The following is a 23,839-nucleotide window of genomic DNA, read 5'->3' as shown; positions in this document are numbered from 1 at the left end:
TTTCTGTTTTTAATTCCCATTAGGTGGTACCAAATTAGTATATAAATGCAGACTATTAGTTTAGCGTTGGCTTCAGTGGGTGTCTTAGTCCATTCCAGCAGCTATAACAAAGTACCACAGACTGGGTGGCTTATAATAACAGAAGTTCATTTCTCATAGTCCTAGAGGCTAGGAAGTCTAAGATCAGGGGGCCACCATGGTCAGGTTCTGGTGAGAGCCCTCTTCTGGGCTACAGACCGCCAACTTCTTATATCCTCACATGGTGAAAAGCAGGTGGTGGTGACTCGTATAAGTACACTAATCCCATTTATGGGGGCTCCACCTTCATTTAATTATAATTATCTCCCAAAGGCCCCACCTCCTAACACCATCACTTTGGGGGTTAGGATTTCACCATATGAATTGGGGGAGGGGGGGTGAGGACACAGACATTCAGTCTATTGCAGCGGTGTTATTAGAAACATCTACTGCATTAAGAAGTGCCATTCTGGGCATATACCCAGAGAAAACCATAATTCAAAAAGACACATGCACCCCAATGTTCACTGCAGCACTATTTACAATAGCCAGGTCATGGAAGCAACCTAAATGCCCATGGACAGACAAATGGATAAAGAAGACGTGGTACATATATACAATGGAATATTACTCAGCCATAAAAAGGAACGAAATTGGGTCATTTGTAGAGACGTGGATAGATCTAGAGACTGTCATACAGAGTGAAGTAAGTCAGAAAGAGAAAAACAAATGCCGTATATTAACGCACGTATGTGGAACCCAGAAAAATGGTACAGACAAACCGGTTTGCAGGGCAGAAACAGAGACACAGACATAGAGAACAAACATATGGACACCAAGTGGGGAAAGCCGCGGAGGGGTGGTGGTGGTGGTGTGATGAACTGGGAGATTGGGATTGACATGTATACACTGATGTGTATAAAATTGATGACTAAGAACCTGCTGTATACAAAAATAAATTAAATTAAATTAAAATATTTTTTAAAAAAGGAAGTGCCATTCTAAGAAACAACAGGAGGTCAAGCTTGTAGAAATATACCAGTGTCACATAGATTCTTTTGTTTGCCTTGTGACAGTCAAGTATCCCACAACCAGAAACAGAACAGGGTACCAATACTGTCCCCCGCAACACGTCTCAGTGGAAGACAGGTGTGTCTAGTACGTAGGATCCCCTCTGCCTAACAGACCGGGGGATACATGAAACAGGATTGAGAATGGTGAGTGCTCATCTTCAGAGGTGGTGAGGTGCTGCTGGTCCCATTGGGACACAACCATCGGGAAACCCTCCACTTCTGGCTACCTTGGCTCCCAGCTCAGATGACAAAGCACTGCCTCACGACGCTCCATCTTTTCTGCTCAGAGATGTCGTGGGGAAACGCATTTTCACTATGAACACAGGAAGCCCAGGCACCCTTGACCACCACACTCTTTCCGTCTTGATGGATAGTTCCATCTCTTACATCCTGCAATGCTCCCAACTTCACAGCCCTTACTGGAGAATCTTTAGATTAAAACAACTGTCACATTAAAACAACTCCATGAACACTGAACAGATATACAGGGAGGGAAACAATCATTTACTGAGTGTTTAAATCATGCCAGAGATAATCCACACTCTTGCAACAAGCCTAGAAGATAACGATTAGTTTTTCCCATTTTAAGGAAAAAATTAAAAAGACCATCACTAGGGTTAAGTTACTGATCATAATGTGGGGTGGGCAAGAAGACGCTTTGAGGCCAAGATTTTAAGTCAGGTCTGTCTGATCTCCAAAATTAATATCCCTTCCATGACTCTCACTCAATCACCTCAAATTCCAGAATGCTCTCCTGAAAAGGCTAGTCTGGTGGACTGTCATCCTCCTCTAAGCATCTCTATTACTCAGGTCATCCTCCCCAACCTGACCTCACCCACCACGGTACGTCCCTGGAGCTAAGACACCGGGTGTATGTCAGGCCAGCAAATGACACTTTTCCAATAGTCTCCAATGGGGCCAATACTGCATCTGGTTCTTGACACACCCATGACAATGACAGTGACTGAAATGGTTAATTTCATGTGTCAACTTGGCCTAGAGTCCACGGTTATTCATCAAACACTAACCTCGGTGTTGCTGTGAAGGTATTTTGTATATAGATGTGGGTAACATCTACAGCCAGATAACTTTAAGTAAAAGAGAGGAACCTCGGGCTTCCCTGGTGGCGCAGTGGTTGAGAGTCCGCCTGCCGATGCAGGGGACACGGGTTCGTGCCCCGGTCCGGGAGGATCCCACGTGCCGCGGAGCGGCTGGGCCCGTGGGCCATGGCCGCTGAGCCTGCGCGTCCGGAGCCTGTGCTCCGCAACGGGAGAGGCCACATGAGTGAGAGGCCCACGTACCGCAAAAAAAAAAATAAAAGAGAGGAAACTCAATAATGTGAGTGGGCCTCATCCAATCAGTTGAAGGCCTTCAGAGCAAAACCTGAGGTTTCCCAGAGAAGAAGAAATTCTGCCCCCAGATTACAGCATTCAGTCCTGCCTGAGGTCCCAGCCTACCCCACGTACCGCAAAAAAAAAAAAATAAAAGAGAGGAAACTCAATAATGTGAGTGGGCCTCATCCAATCAGTTGAAGGCCTTCAGAGCAAAACCTGAGGTTTCCCAGAGAAGAAGAAATTCTGCCCCCAGATTACAGCATTCAGTCCTGCCTGAGGTCCCAGCCTACCAGCTGCCCCGGAGATTTCAAACTTGCCTGCCCCAACAATCATGTAAGCTGATCCCTTAAAATAAAGCCTCTAGGAATACGTGTATCTATATCTATCTATATCTATATTTCCCATTGGTCTGTTTCTCTGGAGAACACTGAATGATACAGCAAGCACCATACGCATAACGTAATTTTGTGTAAACTGTTCATCTGTGTAAGACTGCCTTTCCTACGGATGAGGACACTGCCTCTCTTCCTGCAGCCAAATAACGTGTCCAAGGAACACACTGACGTTAATCATGATCTTGATTTGGACTGAGACCTTCACACTCAAAATGGTATGCTGCTTTTCCCAAGATACACGGTCCCCCAAAAGTCACCTCAATCCCTAACGAGAACACCAAGGAAAGGAGATTTAACGATTTGCCACTGGCTACACTTTGAGCAAAGCCCAAGGGAGATGGGCGCCCACAGCCTGGCCACAGCCTCTTGGTGGGGGAGGTGCAGTCTGGTGGCTGGAGTCTAACATGTTCACTATCTCCCAGAACAGTAAGGAGACCAGGGCAGAACCAAGGAAGGGGCCAGCCAAGGCGAGGGTTTCCCTTGGTCCTTATCCCCTTGGCTAAGCCCTGGGCCCCCCTCGTCTGCTCCCTTATCAAGCTGTCCAGCTGTTCAATATGAATGCCAAACTCGCTGTTCTTCATCCATTCACTGGAAGCCTTCATGTAAACCTCATTAACGGGCACAGTAATTGCTCTGTGAATATTGCCCATTTTCCAATTATGTTCCTTTCCTCATGCCGGGCGAATCTGCCACCAGAGAAAAAGCACTGTGCGGCCTTCGTCTGTTCTAGGACAAGTGGATGAGCGATTGGCTTTGGACAGTGGCTTCTACAATCGCACAACAGAACCCTCTGCATCCAAGACCCAATCTTGGGAACTGAAGGATGTGTGGCGTGCAGGCACCTGTCCGTCAACCCAGCTCAGGGACCCACACACTTGGGGCTGCAACTTCAGGGAAGAGGCTAGCTGGCTGTGAAAAATGAAGTCTCGACACAGAGTTGCAGCGAGGATCTGAGCTCCTTCTCTGCCTTTCCCACAAGGGACGGCGCTGGAAGGTGTGTGTGTTCACATCCACGCCGTCGCCCTGCGAGTTCAGCGTCTGCAGAGAACAGGGAGGGTTCACCTTAGGGAGAGGTGCTTCAGAAGGAAGGAATGCAGCTGCTGAACCATGTGTAGATCATCATAAGCACTTCTTACGAGATTATCAACTGCTCATCACCTCCCCCAAAACAGGCAACCCTCCTGAGTCCAATTATCTCCAAATTTTTCCTCTTTTGCATTCAATTTGCTCATTAAATGAGCACACAAAGGCATGGCCTGGCATTTGGACGCCTGCACTGTTTTCACAAACAGAAAGTGTCTCAGAGATGAAAACTCAAGGCCTGACTCAGAGAGCAGCCCGCTGTGTGGCCTGTGTAGGAAAGAAATGAGGAGTGAAAAATCATCCCGGAGGAGTGTAGGGTAGCATCTCGACGCTCCTGCCTGGCTTAATCCTCAAGAGGTAGTTTGGCTTTGAGAGAGAGAGAAAGAGAGAACATATGTAAATATAAATAAATTGAGAGATGGATGGCTAATTGATAGGTAGATAAATAGACGACAGATAGATAAAACATACATAAATATAAATAGAGATGGATGACTGATTGGTAGCTAGATAGACAGATGACTGATAGGCAGATAGATAAAACATCTATAGATAAAAGTAAATAGAGATGGATGACTGGTAGCTAGATGGATGGATGGAGAGATCGATTAATGGATAGATAAAACATACATAAATATAAATAGATTGATGATTGTCTGATAGATAGATAGATAGATAAGACAGATAGATAGACGACAGATTAGATATGTTGGGGGCCAAGATTCTAAGTCAGGTCTGTCTGGCCTCCAAAATTAATATCCCCTCCATGACACTCACTCAATCATCTCAAATTCCAGAATGCTCTCCTGGAAAGGCTAGTCTGATGGACTGTCACCCACCTCGAAGTGCCTCAATCACTCAAGTCATCCTACTCAACCTGTCCTCACTCACCACAACCTGTCCCTGGAGCTAAGACACTGGGTGACTGTCATATGTGTGCGCGCGTGCACACACACACACACACACACACACACACACACACACAGTGTCAAATACATACACTCGAGCCTCAGCAGTTTCCCCTTTGTCAGCCACACAAGTGTCCCGGCACCTGCCTCCAGCCCTGCCCCGTGCAAGCCCATTCCCACCACCGGCCTGTGCACGTACTGACGTCCCTGCTCGGAACACACGTGTGCACACTCACTCAGGTTTAAAGTCCTCATGTATCACATACTGTTGTGAGCCCCTGGCATGTACAAATTCATTTACTGCTCAAAACAGCCCTCCTATCTCTCACGCCACGATGACAGTCTTGCCATCTCCATTTGACAGCCATAGAGAGACAGTGAATACCTTGCCCCAGGTCTCCCCGCCAGAAGGGGGCTGCTGGGCTCCAGAGTTCAAGCTCCTGGCCCCTGCGCTGGACCATGTCTCAGACTCTGCCGGCGTCACTCCTTACGGAAGGCTCCCCTGACGGCCTCCTTCCTCTCCTTCACCCAGAGCCAAGGCGCTCCACAGCCCTGTGTGTTCAGGGGCCTTTCTCAGGCCCTACCATCCCTCCCTGCACCTGCTCACTCTTCCTCATCTGTCTCCTCTCTCCAGGCCGGGAGACGCCGGGGCAGACCCCAGAGCCTTCATGGCCGGGTACCCAGCATGGCACCAGCATGGCGCCCAGCAAACCCAACTCCCAGAGCAGCAGCACTTTCAAGTGGTCGCAAGGCCACCACGTCCACACGTGAGAGACCACCGAAGGGAACATAGCAAAAACATAGAGGACGGAGCTGCCGGAGCCGGACGCAGCTTCCTAAATGAACTGGGGGCAGGAAAAACCTGCTGGCTAAATAGCTGCCTAATAGATCTGCCCTCCCATCGTAGCCGGGCTCCTCCATGAATCAGCAGGCAGTAGCGCACCTTCTACTGGCAAAAGTCTTCACCGTCATTTTTACTAGTTATGCCTTACAACTTCCGCTAGGTCAATATTATTGAGGGGGTCACAGCAGTAAGACAGGACAAAGTCATTAGCCACGTGTGACACGTGGGGAAGCTGAAGGAGGGAGGGGGGGAGGAAGCAACAAGAACAGGGGCAGCAAGAATGACCGGGTAGGTGGTCAAAGGGCCTTTACAGGTTGAGACTCCAGTTCCACAACTAATCTGACCTTGGACAGTTCACACCTATACAAATGGGGATATTGCTATACCTACTCATACCGGCACAAATATTCAAATCTCCCTAGGACACAAGGGCCAGTTCATAATAGTTGAATAAGTGGCATTTCCCCTCCTACTCAAGGTGGGGAACAAGGGAGCCAGGGGCTCAGGATTCCAACGTGGCGGCCCCCAGGCTCAGGGTCAGAGTACGGTTTACAAAATTTGTTCGTGTGTATGGACTAACCGTCCTTAGACAGCCAGGGCATTTTAATGCAAAAAGTGGGAGAAGGTCTTCTAGTTTTAAAAAAAAAAAAAAAAATGACAACAACAACAAAAAAACACAGGTGGTATATTTGGGTGCCCTCACTCGTTCACAATATTTACTGAGCTTCATTATGTGCCAAGTACTAGTAAAAAAAAAAAAAAAAGGGGGGGGGCAGGGGGGGTGTCTACTGTTTCCTACATGTCTCTCAATATCCAAACAGTCTACCCACATCCTCTTAGCAAGTTTTGAGACGTCCGCCCACCATGCCTCTTTCAATTTCTGCTCTGCACAGGCTGGTTCAAGCCTCCGCCCTCATGACAGATGCTGGTCCCCCAGAGTCACGGGCAGCTCCTCTGCCTCCTCGGGACCCGGCTTGCCGTCATCCCCCAGAGTATGACAAGTACAAAAAAAAAAAAAAAAAGGGGGGGGGGGGGGGGGGGGGTGTCTACTGTTTCCTACATGTCTCTCAATATCCAAACAGTCTACCCACATCCTCTTAGCAAGTTTTGAGACGTCCGCCCACCATGCCTCTTTCAATTTCTGCTCTGCACAGGCTGGTTCAAGCCTCCGCCCTCATGACAGATGCTGGTCCCCCAGAGTCACGGGCAGCTCCTCTGCCTCCTCGGGACCCGGCTTGCCGTCATCCCCCAGAGAAGCCTGCACAGACCTTCCCCTGCAACGTGCCCCCCGACGGGTCACTCTCCACCACACCCCTGTCTTCAGTTTATTCCAGGCACGGATTAAGATCCAAAATCAGCTTGTTTACTTGTTGATAGATTGCCAATCCAATGGGAATGTACACTCCACCGGGACAGAGACCCTGTCAACTCATTCCATGAGTGTCTCTCCAGAGCCTGATAAACTGTAGGTGTGCAGTAAATATTTTCTGAATGAATAATAGGGAAAGGGAAGGAGGAGAGGGGAAGAAAGTCGGGGGTTGGGGGGGGAGAATCCACTCAGGGCGGCGGCACTAGATTGTAACTGACTGTAGGGTAGGCAGGCAGGTAGGCAGATGGCCCTAGAGAAAAGGCTTGCTCGATGGAGGTTCTCATAAATATCCGTCGAAGCCTGCCTTGCCCCCTGCATGTATTAATCTTGATCCTTCTGCTTCTTAAGGGTAGCAGCTCTGTGTCCTACCCTTCTGTGCCCTGTGGACCTGAGCAGATGGTACACAGCAAATACTCACTGGGTAACAAAAATAAAGAGGATCTGCCCATGCTTTTTTGTTTATTTTTAAACGGATGAGACACCCGAGGACACCAGCCAGCCCAGCAACTTGTCAAAGGCTCACAGAATTCAGTGGATGAGAATCCAGGTCATCCCAACTTCGAGGGCTTGGTTTTCTGTGAGCTCCCTGGGATGGCTAAATGACTTATTAGTCCCTCAACCACCCCCCAGGAGGGCATCCTCTCTACAACCGGACTCGAGCTAAGGCTGCAGGTTACTCCTCGTTCCTACTTCCCATTGGCATCCGAAGAACTGGTGCTGTAAATATCTGGGCACACGGTACGTGCTCAATAAATACGTGTTGATGGACTGATTTATCCCCACGTTCCAAAGCAACTTCAAAGACCACCAGTTTGAAGAAAACTGGACTCATCGATTTCACCAGCAGCCTCATCCCAGATGGCAAGCAACTTGGAAGCTCACACAGGCCCCCGTGGTCTTTGTAATCCAAAGGTATTGATCACAACAGCCAATTTCTGTCAGGTCCATCATCACATCACCTTTTATCTCCTCCCAGTGGTATGTGAGCTCCAAGCCCACCATTGGTTTAATATTCTAATTATATTTAATAATATGCATGGCAGGGCTAAACAAAAAATAAGGTACTCCACATATACAAATGCTCGAGGTGACTTTTTCTGAAGTTCAGGCTTTCTGGCCACAAGCTCTGGATCCCTCTGCGGTCCTCTAAGAAATCTCAGGTTCCCACCCCAACCCCCAGCTTTTCAAGTATATCGCCATCCAGGGCAACTCTAGCAGGCCTGTGGCTGGCTATTCATCCACACCATTGGTTTACCATGCCATTTACTTTCCTGATACCAACAACCTTCACCACCACGTCTCCTTAGTACCAGCTCCTGGCCCTGGACAACCTCTAGAAGTTGACTCAACTATCTTAACTTCAAACCCCCCTCCTTTGTTTATTACTTACTCACTTCATTAAATACTTAATCCAGGGCTTCCCTGGTGGCGCAGTGGTTGAGAGCCCGCCTGCCGATGCAGGGGACACGCGTTCGTGCCCCGGTCCGGGAAGATCCCACATGCCGCGGAGCGGCTGGGCCCGTGAGCCATGGCCGCTGAGCCTGCGCGTCCGGAGCCTGCGCGTCCGGAGCCTGCGCTCCGCGGCGGGAGAGGCCACAACAGTGAGAGGCCCGTGTACCGCAAAAAAATAAAAATAAAAAATACTTAATCCAACCAAATCCACTCCAATTAACCCACACAGCCCCCTAACCAGCCTCTAATTTCCCATGAGGGGTGGTGGGGGAAGGCAGAGCTGAATGTGAATCTTACTCCCCTATCAATAATCTATGTGCCCTTAAGGAAGATTGCTAGTTTCTCAGAAATTCAGTTTCTTCACCTGTAAGTTGGGCCCTTTGTGGAAAGTGGCAACTGTCCACCAAACCCTGGGCAGGGTGAGACATTCCCCAGCCTCCATGCAGTGAGGGGTGACCATGTGACAAAGTTCTAGAAGTGAGCAGCAGTGATGTGGGTCCCTCACTGCTCACGTGAGCAGCAGTGATGTGGGTCTCCACCCTCACTGCTCACGCTCCGGCCCTCTGCTGTCTGGACACCCGCGTCCAGAGTTTAGAAATCGCATGCGGTCGCTGAGTTTCCTGCAGCCGGAGTCACTGTGTGGAGCAGAGACACCCCCCTCCTTTATTCTCCCCAACGTACTCATTCTGAGAGGGGGAAACAAACATCTGGGGTCATTAGACATTCTTGGGTCTACTCAGCCGGCTCTACCTTACGCACCACTCTGGCTGTGATAATTAAACAATGAAAATTTGCAAAACACAGTGCAGAAGACTGGGCACAGACCCTGGCAATATGACAGATATTTGATTAATATTTTTATTTAATATTTTTGATTTAATATTTTTCCTTCCCCCTTTACTTTCTCCTATAGCATTTTGCCCCAACTCTTTAAAGGAGAATAGAGGTTACCAGATATTAACTTCCCCACTACGGTAAGCTTATCCATATTCACCCCTAGTTTTTAATTATTAGTAATTAATAATTACTAACAGCCAGCATTTACATGTCAAACTTTAAGTGCCTTACATGCATGATTTCATTTCATCCTTACAATAACCTTATGAGGTAGGTATAATTAGTATTCCCATAGTATAGGAATCTAAGGCTCGGGGGGTTAAGAATTCTGCCCAAGGTCAAAAAGCTAATATAGAAGCAGCGCCTGACTCCAAAGCTGATGTTCTCATCCTATTCAAAACAGGATGATCTTTTCTGTCAAGCCTGGTCTTCCTCCTCATCCACTACCACCCACCTAGTTGCCAGGAACGTGTAGGTCCTCCCGGACTCTCCCTGCTCCTTTACTCCCCATGCTTAACACCCGCAAGTGCCACCCTTAGTAATAACATCATCCCACTGCTACTGTCTGAATTCAGCCCCTTCTCATGCACACTCACGCAAGGTCTTGACTGGCCTCGTTACCTCCATACTTGCCTCTTGCAGTCCTTCTCCAGGCTGCTGCTCAAGATGCAATGCTGTCTAAAACCCACACCTCTGCTGAAAAGCTTCATGGGATGCACCGTCCTTTGCGCTGAGGTCCACGGTAGCTGACACCCACACTGACATGATAAATGTACTTGTCAGTTTCACTGCTCTGGACTGTACGCTGCTTAGAGGCAGGAGCCCTTCTCCATCATCACTACATCTACGCCAGGCTCTCCCTCAGTCACTGGGAACGCAACAGTGAAGAGAACAAACAAAAATCTCTGCCCTCCTGAGAGCCTCCCCCGGGTTACGGATCTCTAATTGCTTCGTATTGGCTGGCAGGCATTGTGACAAGAACGCAGACTGGAATAAAAAAGAATCCTAGCTTTGCATACAAACGCTGCCACTTACCACGTAGGCGGGACAAAGTCGGTGGTCTTCTCCGAGTCTCAATCTCTTCATGGCAAAGTGGAAAAAACAGCAGCTACTGAGGGCTAATACTGGCTTACATGAGACGACGTACCCAGAATAGGTTTGGAACAGTGGCTGGCACACAGTAGGTACCTCCTAGTTTATTTCCCCATCTCGGAATTGCAAACTCCCAGAGTGCGGGGCAGGGCAGGGCTGTGGGAGGGGAAGGATACATGACACTTCTCTTTTTTCCCTGCCATGCCTTGGGGATAAAAACTGGCTGACAAATGTTTGTTTGACTGTTAGGTAGTGAAGATCTCCAGGAAGTGAGCCAAAGATATTTAAGAAGATTTCTTTCCAACCACCTGCATAAAGGATGCCTAAGAGCATGTGAAGAGAACAGAGCAGAGATAACAGGCGAGACTACTCAAAATGATGCCACATATCCTCTCTGACCCCAACCAGTGACCTTCTGTTTGCTGAAGCCATATTTCTCCTAGCAGAAAGATGTGTGCGTGTGCGTGTGTACGTACACATATGTGCTTATACCAAAGTAGCTCAACTGCAGCACATTACTGGAAATGCTCAACAATCTTGAGCATGATGAACAAGAAAAAAAAAATAAGAACAAGGGAGTGAGACTGAAGTCTGCCCAAATGATCAAGAAAATGATCAAGTCTACACAGGAAGGAAACGGAAAACTATAAACAGCAATGCCCCAACTCCCCAGGTACCATATAAGTGACATTTTTAGGTAACAAAAGTGTTACTGTTTTTATTGCTAAAACGTTTAGTTTTAACTAAGCAAAAAAACACTTCCCTGATCTTATAATCAATATAATAAATATATGCTAAATTTTTCTTAATGATCCCAGTTAATCACGTATTCTCGACCTTGGCACATTGCCTGGCAAAGAAACTGTGCAGCACTAAATTTTACTCAAGCTGCAACAGCATTAGGTGTGCCCTTGGGAGCTACAAAGGGGTCCAGGCAATCAGCCCTATGCGGTAGATCTACTTGATCTGATAGTTGGTGGACACGGCTTTCCTATACTTCTCCTAGAGGTCAGACCCACTTGTCACTCGTGTTTCAGGCCAGCTTCTCAAGCTCCTCTTTCAAGGGCACTTTTGTTATAACCTCTAGCTTAAGAGTTCAAACATGAAGCCGGTTGGAATAGTGTAGGGGTCCTTCAGGCTGTCAGGAATCCGCTGGAGGCCTGAGGCACTCCTATCCCCATCTTACACAAGAGCTTTAAATTTAACTAGTAGAGGACTTCCCTAGTGGCCCAGTGGTTGAGAATCTGCCTGCCAATGCAGGGGTCACGGGTTCGAGCCCTGGTCCGGGAAGATCCCACATGTGGCGGAGCAACTAAGCCCGTGCGCCACAACTACTGAGCCCGCGTGCCACAACTACTGAAGCCCGCGCGCCTAGAGCCCGTGCTCCGCAAGAAGAGAAGCCACCTCAATGAGAAGCCCACGCACCGCAATGAAGAGTAGCCCCCACTCGCCGCAACTAGAGAAAGCCCACGTGCAGCAATGAAGACCCAACGCAGCCAAAAATAAATAGATAAATAGATAAATAAACAAATAAATTTATAAAAAGAAAAATTTATCTAGCAGAGGATGGTTCCCGAATTTAAAGGTTTGACCAATTATAAACTCTAAACACTTTCTACTAATAATAGCACCTACCTCATAGGGTTGTAATGAGAATTAAATGACTTAAGAGAGGAAAAAGGGTAACAAGCAGTGCCTGGCACATAGTACGGCCTCAGTAAACGTTAACTGGCCATAAACTTAAATATAGTGACAGCCATCGTCCACCAGAGCATCTTAGCACAGTTTGGAGGGCGAGGGTGGAAAGGTGGGCAGCAAGGATCAGTCTAATGTCCCATTCATTCTACTAAAGCTCATCCCAGAGGTAACAGCTTGGACCTTTTCTTTCTTACACACAAGATGGGGAAAATGGATCAGCTTGTCTCCAAGAACCAGTCTTAAAAATGCTCTGATTTGTGATTCTAGTGGTTGACCAATAAATGAGGAACTTAATAACTAAACATCCCAGACAATTATCTAAGTCCACCCTACAGAGAACACTGGCCTTTACTACACAAAACCGTGGAGGGGCCCCAAATGCCACTTTGAAGGAAAAACTTCATAAAGAAACATTCCAGAAGCCAGTTTGCTCATTTCAGAATAGGGATATTTATCAAGTCTCCAGATACGGGAGGGGGACAGAGACGGAGGACAAAGCCCACCTAGCTTTTCCCACTGTCTGTAGTGAGAACAGAAGAGCAGGAGTGGATGTGCAGGAGCATCACGATGGGGAGGAAGCAGCTGAGAATGCGAGACAGAAACTGCCACGCATGAGGGAGAAGGCAGAGCACGGAGGTTGAGGAAATCGTCAGAACCGAGCTGGGAAGGGACACTGCTGAGGACGTAAACTCCGCCTGTCCCACACCCTGATGCCAACGACAGACAGACTTGCCATCCAGGACACATTTTAAACACAGACACAGCCATTTCTCTTCTTTCCTACAGCATCTTTTTTTTTTTTTTTTTTTAAATTGCGGTAACATTCCCTATATCTGCTGTAACACGAACTTGGTGGTTTAAAAGAACAGAAACACTCTCTCACAGCTTGAGAGTCCAGAAGTCCAAAATCGAGGTGTCACAGGGCTGTGCTGGCTCCAGGGGAGAATCTGTTCCTTGCCCCTCCCAGCTTCTGGTGGCTGCCAGCATCCCATGACTTGTGCCTGCAAGGCTCCAATCTCTGCCTCTGGTCACCTCGCCTTCCCCTCTTTGGGGTGTGAGAATCTCCCTTTGCCTTCCTCTCCCAAGGACACATGTGATTGCATTTAGGGCCCACCCCTCCCCCAACATCCAGAATTATCGCCAATGGGCTTTTCCCTACTTTCAAATAAGGTAACATTTACAGGTTCCAGGGATTAGGACCTGATATCTCTGGGGGGCATTTTTCATCCTGCTACAGTTCTCTTCTTACCTATTCTTAGGAAAATCAAATACGTAACCTTTCAAAACAAATGAGTAAGAGTCACCGAGCTAAAATATCCAAGCTGGAAGTAGCCTTGGAAATCAGCTAATTCCTGTTTCCTCCAACTGAAAAGAGGAAAAGCCAGAAGTGAAAGTGATTTGCTGGGATTACCCAGAAGATCCACCTGAGCACACAAGAGCTATTTCAATCCATGGCTTCTCCTAGGACATTTTAAGAGTTCCTTGAAAATAGTAATCTATGACCCTCTTCCCCCTCCCCACACAGAAAAATCCATCATGTATAAAATTTGGGACCCATCTACTGCATAAAATGAGCCACATCTCTACAAAGGGATATCATTTACCAAAAAAGCAACCTCTGAGTTAGCCCAGCAGACTGGAGATAAAAAGTCCAAGAGTTCTAGCCTGGGTTCATACCTGGACAATATGAACTCAAACCCGTCACACAGTGGCTGATACAGAGATCACGAGAGGTGGCTGATGAGAGGAGCGATGAGATCGGGGCTGCTCTTGGAGAAGGTAAGCTGGCATCGGGTGCACCACTGCTTGGAGCAGCAAGAATGAGCCATGGACACTGCAAAGGAAGCGCTTATCTTCCTCCCTGGATCTCAAACACTAGGGAGCATTGGGACCACCTGGACAGCTGTTGTTGAAACACAGTAAGTCCCCTACATACGAACGAGTTCCATTCCAAGAGCGTGCTAAGTCCAATTTGTTCATTAAGTCCAACAAAGTTAGCCTAGGTACCCAACTAACACAATTGGCTATAGCGTACTGGACTGTGATAGGTTTATAATACTTTTCACACAAATAATACATAAAAAACCAACACAAAAAATAAAGAAAACATTTTTCATCTTACAGTACAGTACCTGGAAAAGTACAGTAGTACCAGCTACATCACCGCTGCTTTTACACTTGCTTCCAGACATCCTGGGCTTGAAATAAAGATACTGTACTACTGTACTCTATACAGAACTGTACAGTAAAGTACACAAAAGCACAACCACTGTAGAGGATGCGTGCACGTGACAATGTACGCCAGACATGTGAACAAACTTATGTGACTGGACATGTGAACGCACGTTCACATCTTTGAAAATTCGCAACTTGAAGGTCTGTATGTAGGGGACTTAGAGTTGTTTTTCTATTACACAAACTTATAACTTTTCTTTATTATTTAAGCCAGTTTGAGTAGTGTCTGATAATAGCAAAATAAAAGCATTTCAACAAATAAAATATATATTTTTAAAACAAAATTACAATATTGAAAATAAAGTTTATCTTCTTCACTTACCAAGAGCATTTTCTTATGTTGGTGGATAAACTTTATACATTTAAATAATTCTCTCAGAGAAAGTAGCAAGTGATCACAGCACCGAATGAAGTGAGGTGAATGAAATCTGTAGAGATTTCTGGGCCCCATTCCTAGAGTTTCAGCTTCTGTAGATCTCGGGTGGGGCCCAAGAACGTGCATTTCTAACAAGTTCCCAGGTGCTGGTGAAGCTGAGAGCAAAACCTTGAGAGCCACTATTCTCTGGAGGACCTGGGGGGCGAAAGGTGGGGGGGGGGGCGGAGAAAAGCGGTAGAAATGGGACCAAAGGGATGGATATCAGAGACAGTCCTGGGAGAATTCCTGAGATTCTGCGGGATCGGAAGACATGGGATGGCAGAAAGGGACAAAGGTGGTACTACTCGCAGAGAGAGGGAGCAGAGGAGGGAAGATGAAGAATTCTTTCTGTATTTGACATACCGAGTATAAAGCTGCCGGCAGGACAAGTGAGAAAATACATCCACGCCCCAAGGGGGTGAGTTCAAAAATGAGAAAAAGCCACTTTACCCATAGGCGACCTGCCTTTGAAGGGCAGGAAGGGACTGGATGGGACAGCTCAAAGGGCAAGCTGGATCCCAGGAGAGCCCTCTTCCAGAAGCGCAGAGAGGAGGCCTCCGCTGAAGGAGGTGTCAGTGTGATGAGATCAGCGAGTGAGTTCAGGAAGGGTGAGGACTGCAGAGACATGTTTAGATGTGACAACCAGGTCGCCCACGGCACATACAGCAGCTTGTGGGACGGAAGCCAGACACCGGTGGCCAAGCTGAGAAAGTCAATGCCTTCTCCATAAGCCCTTCTTTGGAGCCTGGTGATGAAGGCAGATGGAGAGGATGCTGGGTTGAGAGAGAAAGGCTTTTCACTCTCTGCAGAGGTGAAAGCCATCTAAAGAGAGACGGAAGAGGTAAGCAAGAGAAGTGATGTGGATGGCCTGAGTGCCACGAATCAGTAAAGCAAGGTAATGGTAACTCCGGGAGTGCCTTCAAGGCCAGCACCCAGTATCCCAGGGGTTTCCCAAAAGGAGTATACGTGTTTCTAAATCCCCAGTTGCTAAAGCAGTGCTTGGCACCAATGGCATCCTTAGTAAAGGATCACTGAATGAATGAACAAATGAGAAAATGTAATAATATTAGAGTGAGAGAAAGAAAAGAATTCTTTGCACATGAAATGGTGTAACCCTCCCCACCCATACTCAGCCACTAAAGCCTTCTTGCTAATCACACTCTGCCCTCAGGGCCCTGCCCTTGCCCTCCCTCTGGAATGCTCTTCCCCACTTATCTAGGTGACTTGCTTCCTCACTTCATTCGGTGCTGTGATCACTTGCTACTTTCTCTGAGAGGCTGTTAAGAATCTCTTTTCCTAAAACAACATCCCACCCATCACTCATGGACTGATCACCATCTGACCCCTTGTACAGTAACCTGCTGTATCTTCCCTTCTCGGCCCCTCACTTGTTTCTTTGTTTACTAGAATATAAGATCCATTGGAGCAGGGCCTTGGCTTTGTTCATTCCTGTATCCCCAGTGCCTGATGTAGTAGCCGGCACATAGTAGGTGCTCAGTTAATATTTATTAAATGAGTGAATCCACTACCTTACTCTCTGGAATTCTCCCAGCCTTGTAGTCCCTTTAAGGCCTCCTGGAGGAATGTACTTGAACAGCAGAAGTTAGGGGGAGTGCTAAGAAATAACTCCCCCCCTGCACCTGCGCTGCAATCAAAAGAAAACTGATGACTGGCAGAAAAATCCAGCCACCATCTGGCTGTTCAAGGACCCCTCCCGAGTGCTAACAGCATTGTCATTCAAGATAATGAAGATGAAAACAAACAGTGATCCAGGGGTACAGGTTCCCAGGAGGCGGCCTGGCTGGACTTAACTCCTTCCGAGCCAGGAGCCACGGAGCTTCCAGGCATCCTGAGACGAAAACACCCTTCCCTGACGGTGAAGGCAGGAGGTGGGCAAGGTCCCCGCCTGGGAGATTACAGGTGACTTGCCCCAGGAAAAGATGAGATGGAGAAATTCTAAGCAAAAGTGCTTAGGCAAGATAACGGCCGTGGGCCATGAGGAATGGTACCGCCAATGACACCTAACAAACCATTTGCCCATCTGTCAGCAGGGTCCTTCCGGCTGGGAGCCAACTGTGCTTTCAGCTCCTTTATTAAAGCAGTGGTGGTGTACGCTCTCAGCCTCAAGGTTTGAGACCCAGGGCCACTCTGTCTTCAAGGGACCCTCCATCTCTGAAGTACAGAAAGAGGTTGTCCAGCTTAATCAATTGCCATGAGCAAGCGCTGAGCACATTCGATTAGAACACAAAACTTCGGGGAGCTCAGGGGAGGAGCCGAAACCAACGCCAACAGATGCCAAGGCAAAGGGAGCTGGCGGCTGTAGTCCTGCCTTCCTCCCAGCTCGGGGGTAAGGAAACCATCAGGGACACACTTCCTCCGTGAGAGGCAGGAATGGTGCACACTACGTCAGATGGCCCGGTTCTGAATTCCACATCTGCCGATTGTCAGCTGTATGAGTGTGGACAACTCACTTGACACCTCTGTGCTCAGTCTCCTCAAAGGTAAAATGAGGATTACAGCAAGTTACGACCAGCCAGGGTTGTTATTCAAATTACATGAATTCATGTATGTCAGGTGGTCCACGCAAGCATTCTAGAGGCTGGAGATGATGATGATGGGAACCATCATCCCGTGTACCACGGGAACACTGGAATCTCAGACTTGCCCAAGCCAGCCAGCCACCAAGTGGTAAAGCTGAGATTCAAGAGAATCAGCTGTTTCCACCACTTTCTGAGGATCTGACAGTTACTCAAAAATATTTACCGAGTATCTTCTATGTGCTAAGATCTTCTTAAGGTGCTAAGGATATTATAGTGATCAAGAAGTCCCTTTTCTCTTGGAGTTTACGACTACAGGAGGAGATAAATGATAACTATAGTCAAATAAATATAAAATATCTACCTTCAGAAATAAGTGGAGTGTGTTGAGAATATAAGTGATTTTTTTCTCATTCTATAGTTTTGGCTCTAAACATTTAAGCCAAACTATTCAAGTTTCCTTTCTAAAAAGTTAAACCATAAAAAGTGAATATTCAAAGGGAAATTGCTGGGGGCAGGGAGGAAGAGCATCGCTCATTTATTTCATTCTTCCTTAAGTAAATGAAAAAAATCAGACAGGAGCCAAGTCGTCAGCTCTGAGTAAAAGTTTCTATCATGTTAACATGCCTCAGCAACAAAGCTGTGGTTTTAGAAATGATACAGTTAGCGTTTGCTATGCAGGGAAAATGTTTCCCTCTAAAGTTTGAGGCCAAAGCTATTTCAAAGAATAACCATGCTCACGGCAATGGATTTTGTTTTTCTTTACCCAGATGAGAATTCACACAATGGCTGGCACATTCTGCCAGGGAAGATTCTTGCAAAACTGCACGGAGCTGAATTTCACTTTATGGTTGGTGCTTAGGCGTAAATTATTATTACACGTTTATAGGGGTTTTATGTCGGTATACTATTTTACTGCTGGAGAAGCATTTACGCAATATGTGGCATCCTTAAGTGTTTTTTCATTTACAGCTCTGCACTTTGGGGTCTGTAATGGCAGACGAGTATCTGCAAACCCCCTACGATTGTCAACCCCCTGGATGGCCCAGAGCTGTGTCAGTGGGGATTAACAGCGCTGCAGCCTGCGATGGAGGGGTTGCAAGGACTTCACATTTTCTACACCCCTCCTTGAGGGTGCGATGCCTTCGCAGTCACATTAATTCATGCACTGGAGGGCGTTCAAGACGGAACCAGAAATTCAGTAGCATCCCCCAAGCTCGTGGATCTGAGCTGCCTAGCACGGAGGCGGGTGAGAAATGACATTGGAGGACCTGGCAATATCTCCCGGCACTCGTTCACTCATGCTAAGAACATGCCGGCACTGACAGCAGCTTGACCACTTTCAGAGTCCGGGTAACTATGAGCTAAGTTAGAATCCAGGATTCCGAGCCCACCTGGCATGGACAAATCCCTCTGGTTCTAAGCTTAGTTCTGTCATCTTTAAAACAGAGAAAATCACAAGACCTACATCCTAGGGTTAAAGCAACAGGGAAATGCCATCAGGCACGTAATAAGCTCTTGACCCCGGGTCTGACACAGCCTAGGCACTCAAGTTATGCTATTTAGACGAACAAGGTCATTGCTTATTGGCCAGAAAGATCCGGACAAGACCCACAGTTAGCAATCACTCTTTCTTCTGACCATTTTAGCCCTGTGTCCAGCCGGACTTTGCAAGGTCAGCAACAGGGTTCTGGGCCCCCAGAAGGGATTCAGCAAAGCCCTTCAATGTGCACGCAGAACTCTGTGTGTGTCTGTGGTGGGGTCGGTGTGCACACGCGCACAAACAAGCGCTTTTGGGGAAGAGGCCAAATTATAACAGCCCCTTAAAGGGAATCACAGCCAGAAAAAGCTGACGGTGAGCAGTGTGGAGTCCAGCTCGCTCCTCTTGTTCAGCCTGCTTCCTGCAGGCGGGACAGACGTGGTGTGATGGGAAGAAAAACAAAGGAGTCAGATGGTTCAGAAGTTCAAATCCTGGCTCTGTGCCCTCCTCGCTAGGTGACCCTGGGGGGCTCTTTACCCCTCTGAGCATCATGACACCCCAGTAACACTGGGTCAAGCCTACCTCCCAGGGTTGCTGGGAGGGTTAAATACAATAATAAATGTCTGGCATGCAGTGGCGCCAACTAAGTGTTAATTCCGCCATTCACAGTCCGCTGGGAAAGCAGAAGGTTCTTCTTGGCCAACAGGACCAACCGCCCTATCTTTCCGTCCATCTGCCGCTTCCTTGCACACCACGAACCCTGGCACCTTCACCATGCCTGCACCAAGCCAGGCTCAACCTCACCTGCCTACACCTCCCTAGGATTCAACGTTCACTCTATTGCCGCTGAGCTCCACCCCACGCCTCAGCTGTGTCCTTTGATTTCAAGCGGCAGCACGGCTTCAGAAACGAGCCACCTGGGTTCACACATCAGCCTTGCCAGGTCCTAGCTGGTCGCTTGAGACCAGTAACTCAACCTCTCTGTGACTCAGGTTCTTCACCTATAAAATGGGAATGATCAAATATCTATTTTTTCACTGGAAAAAAATTACTTAATCCATACGAAGTGTGAGGACAAGGTCCAGCACATCGTAAGTCGTAGCTGTGATTAGTATCGGACTGCAAAAAACAGTGACTCAATGAAGCCAGCTCAGATAATGGCATTTTCCCAGGAACACTTAGAAGACAAAAGGGAGACAGGCCCTCCCAGAACCTCAGAACAGCAGCTGTACTACAAGCAAGCAATACAGAGCCAGCAGCTGGAACCCAGGCAGCACAAGGGACCCAGCTAAGTGAGTGTGAGCTTGGCCACAGGCTGATTCAGCTGCTCCCTGTGTCTAGGAGATCTGGCCCTGTCTTCTCCAACCTCACGTTCACTGCTACATCTCGGCCACAATGGCTTTTCTCTGTCCTTTGAACGAGCGAGGTCTATTTGCACCTCAGGACCTTTGCACTTGCTATTCCCTCCGCCTAGAATTCTCTACTGTCCTGTCTTTGCATGGCAGCTTTATCATAGCCTTCAGCTGTCCCCTCCCCAAGGGGCCCTCCCTAACCACCCAACCCTTCCCTTTCACCATCCACTCTCCGGCTCCCAATCTGGATTATTTCCTTCATGGCACTGATCTTTTAAAAAAAATTTTTTTTTCATATTTCCTTACCCTGGAATATAACATCCAAGAAGGCAGGGATTGTCTGTTTCCTCATGTCCCTAGAAGAACACCTCATCTGTACCAGGAATGCCGTGACTGTTGGCCACAGGAATGAACTCCTCTCCTGCTTCACTTCCTGCTACGAAGTGGCTGGTTCTCTCTATATTTCTAGTGAAGAGTCTCAAAAGATGCATGTAACTAACACCAGTATCACACACAGGTTGATATGCTAGCTTGCTACAAAGGATGCTGCCCAGACTCTGGAATGGCCAGTGTGCCAGCTGCTCACCCTGAAGCCAATGAGCACATATTCCTAGGGCAGCCCATTCAACAAGGCTGAGGCCATTTCCACTGGCAGGTGTTGAGAATGTGGCAGATTCCAAAACAGTCATGTCAAAGGCACAGAGTCTTTGTAATACTCTTTATTCTATATATGTAAGTCCGTTTCCCCAACACTATAAATTTCTTAACAACAAACACTTTCGTAACTGCCCATAACACCTTCAAGAAAGGCTAATTCAAATGGAGGACCAGAACCAGATGTGAAAGGCAAAACTAGAGAGTCATAACAAAGAGGAAAAGATAGAGGCCTCAGTGAAAAGCCTTTGCAAACTATAAAAACGTCTGTAGGTGACCATGAACATTTAAGTCTTGAAGCATCTTCAAGAAGCCACAGGAGAAGAGCTGACCCAGGTGAGAGCGTCCGTTATTAAACGGCCCCAGGTGGGATTGATGACTCTGCCGGAGGCCGGAGTGGTCTCTGAATGGGGGTTTTGGGTGTACTGAGGTGCTGCACCTCCAGCCCTGGGCCAGCAGGGTCCCTTCCATTTACCCCAGCGTGCTGTGCAAACATTATCTTTTTCCACGGGGTTTCAGGGTGCAAGGAGTCAGGAAGTTCTGCTTTAGAACAGGGATCGTCAAACATTTTTACGTAAACGGTCAGGCAGTAAATATTTTAGGCTTTGGGGGCCATAAGGTCTCTGCTGCAACTACTCAACTCTGCCACTGTAGCAGAAAGAAGCCACAGGTGTCGGTAAATTAATAGGTGTAGTTGTGTGCCAGCAAACCTTTGTTTACAGTTATTGACATTTAAATATCACATAATTTTCACATGCCATGGAATGGTATTCTGTTTTGTTTTTTTCTATTCTTTTTCCTTTTTTTCTTTTTGGACCACTGAAAAACGTAAATGCCATTCTTTGTTCATGGGCTATACAAAAACAGGTGGCTGGCCAAAGTTTTGCCAATCCCCGCTCTTAGACCATTCCCCACTGCTGTCTCTTATCACATGGTCAGAATGTCAAGGTCCTCCTGACATTCTATGCTGGGACTAAGCCTGCTGGAATCTCCTCCACTCAGTGTTCAGTGACTCATAGAACCACCAGGACCTCAAATCATGTTTGTTAAAAATTGTCCTTCGGTCTCTGATGATTATTTGCATCCGGGGAGGAAAAATGAAAGGAATGGACTACTTTCATGACAGAAAAATCTAACGCAAGAGAGGGAGCCAACATGGAATTTTTGGTGGAAAACTCTACTTTTACCTCAACATCAGCTTCAGAAATAGCCCAGTTCACAGACCTACCAGGAAGACAAGAAAGAGGAAAAGAAAAAAATGTTTCCTCTAGGTGACCTGGGACAGATGAATTATATTTGTTGAATGAATGAATAAATGAATGAACAAATAAACATATTTTAGCATGCCTAAACAGAAGACATTTTCATCATTCTACCAAAACTAGTCCAGATCACAAAAACAGAACATCTAGAGAGAAGAAGATTTAGTAGCCTAAAGAATTAAAAGATGAAAGCTATAGAGACCAATTGATTCTTTACTAAAATTCTTAATTTCCCTAGAGCCAGGCCGACTGCCTTAAAACATCTCATTTACATGAATAAAAAAAATAAGAAAAGTGATTACTGGCTACCTACTAAGTATGAGACACTTTCACATGCATCGCCTCTTTTAATCTTCATAACAAACACACTACAGAGAACCATGATCCTTTATTTTTTCAGACGAGGTCACCCAGACCCAGGGAGTGTGGACGCCAGGGTTTCAAACCCAGATCCACACAACCTTAAAAGCCCAGGCCCTTTCTGCTGCATACAACATAAAACCGTTCATTCCAGTCACTTGTGGATTATTAAAATCATGAAATGATCCACAGGCCAGGTCATTTGAGAACATGCCTCTAAAATGCCTCTGAACTGCAGAAAGTAAAACACTATGAAACCTACAGAGGAAAATGTATAATGTAAGAAACACACATCCATACCGACTAGGTTTGGGATTCTTTTCTACTTTGTATTTAATACAAAAATACTCAATTTTACAATATCACAGGCAAAACAGCTAGCACGGCAACAAACAGGCACCCTCCACCCCCCCATAATGAACAGTTCCTGCTTAAAAATCTTGGAAAATTAATCACAGCCACATACACTTTAAAAAAAAACAAAAAGGATCTAATTCAGAAAAACAAAAATGATCCTAAAAATAAATACAGAATCCTTTTGCAGTTTTACTCCTAGACCTTAAGCACTGCTTTCACATATATTCATTTAAAATTATTTTTGGAACTCCGCTCACTTTGGGAAAATACTGAGTGTTATAATATAGTCTAATCTCTTCTGTTAGTTTTAATCTGTGAAAAGTTTTTGCTCTCTAACAAAGTCAAAATTTGGTTTGAAAGGTTCTAGCACATATCCCTTGCAGATATGTAATATCCGATCATGGTTTTACCACTTTGAAAATGATTTTGGATATTTATTACTTTCATCTTTACAACAACCCTAGGTCATTGTTTACTTCCTTTTACAAATGTGTAAAAACAAAAGTCTCACAGAGATTGGAAGGGGGCTTTTCCAGTGGCAAGTGATAGAAAAACGAGTCTAAACAAAACACAGAATTTAGTGGCTTTTAATCTACAAAGCCCAAGGGTAGATCTAATTAGCCTCAGGTAAGGTTTGATCTAGGTCTATGGTGTGACCTGGTCTCTCTCCATTTCTCAGCTCTGCTTTTATCCATACTGACTTCATTCCCAAATGCCAAGCTGTGGAGCGACAGCTGCTAGGTAGGCTATTATAGCAAGGATGTGCACAGCTACATCCTCTAAGGTTCAAGGCCACTGGAAAAGAACACACACACGTCTCTCAACAGCCTCTACAAAACCCCCATCACATGTTTTAAAAATTAATTAATTTATTTATTTATTTGGCTGCATTGGGTCTTAGGTGCAGCACATGGGATCCTCGTTGCAGCACGCGGTCTTCTCTCTAGTTGTGGCGCGGGGGCTCCAGAGCGCGCAGGCTTAGTTGCCCCGCGGCAGGTGGGATCTTAGTTTTCTGACCAGGGATCAAACCCGCGTCCCCTGCCCTGGAAGACGGATTCCTAACCACTGGACCACCGGGGATGAT

At 46.8% G+C, this 23,839-nt stretch overlaps 1 long non-coding RNA gene across 2 annotated transcripts in view; it reads right to left on the bottom strand.

Annotated features, from left to right (window-relative positions):
• The window catches only part of LOC129392174 (uncharacterized), a 77,308-nt gene extending 66,777 nt beyond the window's left edge, over nucleotides 1-10,531 (bottom strand). The window contains exon 1 of one of the 2 annotated variants that reach the window (XR_008617581.1): nucleotides 10,349-10,531. This is a non-coding gene — a long non-coding RNA (uncharacterized lncRNA). Of the gene's footprint in view, nucleotides 1-8,418; nucleotides 8,632-10,348 lie in introns of those variants that run through there. The other variant, XR_008617580.1, reaches the window with a different exon arrangement.
• Nucleotides 10,532-23,839: the final 13,308 nt, after the last annotated feature.

Source organism: Physeter macrocephalus, chromosome 6 (assembly GCF_002837175.3).
Source record: "Physeter macrocephalus isolate SW-GA chromosome 6, ASM283717v5, whole genome shotgun sequence".
Lineage (NCBI taxonomy): Eukaryota > Metazoa > Chordata > Mammalia > Artiodactyla > Physeteridae > Physeter > Physeter macrocephalus.
The sequence above is the reverse complement of the archived record's forward strand: the minus strand, read 5'-3'. Positions and strand labels throughout refer to the sequence as shown.